The sequence below is a fragment of the Chiloscyllium plagiosum genome, chromosome 41 (genome assembly GCF_004010195.1).
Source record: "Chiloscyllium plagiosum isolate BGI_BamShark_2017 chromosome 41, ASM401019v2, whole genome shotgun sequence".
Classification (NCBI taxonomy): Eukaryota; Metazoa; Chordata; class Chondrichthyes; order Orectolobiformes; family Hemiscylliidae; genus Chiloscyllium; species Chiloscyllium plagiosum.
In genome coordinates this window covers 3,800,054-3,804,062 of record NC_057750.1, presented here as the reverse complement: position 1 = coordinate 3,804,062, position 4,009 = coordinate 3,800,054, and positions in this window count along the sequence as shown.

The window sequence follows — 4,009 nt, the reverse complement described above, 5'->3', positions numbered from 1 at the left end:
GCTTCAGAGTTTGCTTGTTTATTCTCCTGGGGTTTGTTTTTGGGAATTGAGACTTAAGTTACAAAATGGTTTTGGGGGGGGGGGGGAATGGTGGAAAATTGTGGGAACAACATTAACCCAGATCTACCAGGACCTGGAGAACTGCACTTGTAACTGACCCTTGTATATGGTAAACATTTTTGAGAATCTAGGGCGAACAGGGTGAGTGTGACTTTAGCACACGTGTTTCTGGAGGTTGAGTTTTAAGCATATAGCTGGAGCAAAGTCCATATTCTTTATTTTTCTTCTACACCTTCTCTTCCCCCTGCCCCCCCCTTTCTGGGTCTCTCTTCCCAACTTTCACCCCTAACATTGTACAAGTATGAAGTTCACCAGAATGTTTGATTTAGTGTATGAAATGGAAAACTCATGTCATTGACATTCAACTATTAAGTCTGCCCAGAATGTGGATCATGTTGCACTCTTTGTATATTTTTAAAAGATTTAATTTCCATTCTTCAAAAAGAATAATTCATCTTGTGTGGCAAAGAATGACTGAAAAGTTCATGGCTGCTTTCCAGAACTGTTAATTGCTCTGTACTCTGTCGCTTCATTGTGGGTGGTTTGGTGGTTAGCACTGCCTCACTGAGCCAGGGGCCTGGGTTCGGTTCCATCCTTGGACACCTGTAGAATTTGCCCATTCTCTTGTCTGCTTGGGCTGCCTCCGGGTGCTCCAGTTGCCTGCCACTGGCCAAAGATATGCAGGTTAAGTGGATTGGCCATGCAAAACTGCCCCATAGTGTCTAGGGATATGTAGGCTAGGTGGATTAGCCATGGAAATGCAAGGATAGGGTGTGGGGGAGGGGGGAAAATACTCTTCAGAGGGTTCTGTGTGGACTCTGAGCTGAATGGTCTGCAAATATAATTGGTTGAATGTTTGGTTTCCGATTAGAAGTATCTTAATTGTAGGCTTAAAGTATGTGTTCTATGTATTAAAAAGATGGTAACGATGCCAGTTTTTTTTCTTGATGGGAATAAAAGTGTTATCACCAGACAAATCTTGAAATCACTTTAGTGGTAATTACTGACATGATTTTGTTAGTGTCACCTTTTCCATTAGATAATGAAGTAAGGAAATGTTTAGTTTCTTTATCATCAAATTTAAGTTATTGATTTATTTTAGTAATTTAACACCACCAATGCTAACAAGTATGACTTAGTTCTGCAAACTGTCTAATTCTGTTAAAGACTACTTTCTCCCAGTTTATGGGATTTAGTTGGGTGGGATTGAGTTGGATGAGCTTGAGTAGAAAATTAATGGCACCAACTATATAGGAATATCAATTCTAGAACTACCTGTTTGTACAGTAGTGCATTGTTCTATCTCTGGGCAAGGAGGCACAATCTCACCTGATTCAGATGTCACATGTTTGATATGGTTGAAACATTATATTGCAATGGGAGCTTCTTCAATTATTGCAACAGTTCACGGTGGCTTAACATCTCAAGGATAACTGGGAATGTAGAATGACTGCAGTTCTTGTATCTTGAAACTTTTTTTAAAAAATAGGTTAGATTGTTAACTTTGCAGATGAAACCAAACTTCTCACAAGAGTGGATTGTGAAGAAGGTGGTCACTAAGGTGTTTAGCGTGCTGTGGGCAGTGCTCAGATCTTTTGAGTACAACAGATGAGACATAGAGGCTGTACAGGACATTGGTGAGGTCTCAGCAAGAGTACTGTGTCCATGATACAGGAAGGATATTAAGCTGGAAATGGTTCAGAAAAGATTTATCAGGATATTGCTAGAATGGAGGGTTTGAATTATCAGAAGTTGGATAGGCTGGGACCTTTTTGTTTTCCAATGGAGCATAGGGTGCTTGAGGAGTGACCTTTTTAAAGGTTCATAAAATAATGGATATAAGGAAGGTGAATAGCAGGTGTCTTTTATAAGGTGGGGGATTTCAAGATTAGGGGGAATATTAAAGTGGAAGGAGAAAGATTTAGAAAAATCATGAGGGGCAACATTTTTTTACACTAGTTTGTGTGGAATTAATTTACAAAGGACTTAAATACATTTAAAGACACATCTTAATTTTGATGAATAAGAAATGTTTAGAGGGATATGGGCAAATTCAGGCATGTGGGACCAGGTTAGGTAAACTAGTTTGGGATTATGATCTGCATGGACTAGTTGGACTGAAGGATCTGTGTTTGATGCTGTATGACAGACTAATTTTTGGGTTTCTGCTTCCATAATTGTAAATTAAGTGCAAGAAAATGAGATTAGAGGAACCACAATTATCTGAATATCAATTGTCTGAATATCTGATTATCCTGTGGTCATGATAGAAACATAGTCAAAGAGTTATTTCAATCCTGATCGCATCTTCTGATTACAGGTACAATGATTAAAAATAAACTCTGCTGCCTGAAATGCCGCTGAGAAAAGTCCTGGATAGTCCAGGCACTGTCTCCAAATTACTGACATCCTGCCCTCTTTCTGACTCTTCTGTCCTTTCTTCTCTCCCTCTCTTTCCCTTCTCTCCCTGCCCTTTACCTTTCCCTGGAGTTCTACATACAGGTGAATGCTAATCTCCCCAAAGAATTAAGATTTGTAGCTTGGGTTGAGGTTCTGGATATAGGCCTTACTGGCATAAAATACACTAAAGAGGAAGAAAACAACAACAAACTGCCCTTCTTAGATGTCACAGTAGAGCAAATAGCCAAGGGGCAACTTCAAATCAGCATCTACAGGAAAACAACACATAGACCAAATATTGAACTACAGAAGCAATCTTTCAAATACCCATAAATGAAGCTGCATTACAACATTATTTCAAAGAGCCAGCACAGAGGAACTATGCAGAACAGCGAAAAAGCACCTAAACTGTGTATTCAAAAGAATGGGTATCCAATTAACTCTACCATGTCAAGGACATATTTGAAATGACTGCCATACTACTCAGACCCCTTGGCATCACAGTAGTCCACCAACACATTAAAACAGCAGCTAATGAACTTGAAAGGCCATGTATAGACAACAAGCAAAACTAGCATCATTTACAAAATTCTGTAACAAACACTACATTGGACCAACAGGTAGAAAACTAGCCACCAGGACACGTGAACATCAACTAGGCACAAAACAATATGACTCACTAGTATCCTTACATACAGATGAGGAAGACACCACCTTGACTGAGACAACACATCCATCCTCGGACAAGGCAAACAGAGACATGCACGAGAATTCCTAGAGTCATAGCAAATGGGTGGCACAGTGGTTAGCACTGTTGCCTCACAGCGCCAGAGACCCGGGTTCAATTCCCGCCTCGGGCGACTGTGGAGTTTGCATATTCTCCCCGTGTCTGCGTGGGTTTCCTCTGGGTGCTCCGGTTTCCTCCCACAGTCCAAAAATGTGCAGGTTAGGTGAATTGGCCATGCTAAATTGCCCGTAGCGTTAGGTGAAGGGGTAAATGTAGGGGAATGGGTCTGGATGGGTTGCACTTCGGCGGGTCGGTGTGGACTTGTTTGGCCGAAGGGCCTGTTTCCACACTAAGTAATCTAATAACATTCCAACTGGAACTCTTATCAACAAACACATCAAGTTAGACTCCATCTACCAACCCCTGAGAGAAAAAGAACAGGAAATGACATCACCAACCCAAAAAAACCAAAACCTAAATAGAAAGCAGGAATTATCAGTCGTGCTTTGCCCAGAGGCCCACTAAAGATGTTACTAGGTAGGGTGCTCAAACGTCTGGAAATGAACCTTCCACCTCAGCAAGCAAACCTACAGTCAGAATCTCTCTAACATTATTCTGTACAGGGTAAAGGTGGAACCTATCAAATTGTTGCAGTAAAAAGTTGTGTGTGCGCACGCGCTATTTGGAAGCTAACCCCACAAAGGCAGCAGCAGTTTGACTGTTGGTGTACAATCCAGCTGCTATAGCCCTATAATTACCAGGAGCTACACATTTCTCCATTTAATAACTTTGTGTTTATTATCATTTGAGAAGTATGTCCTT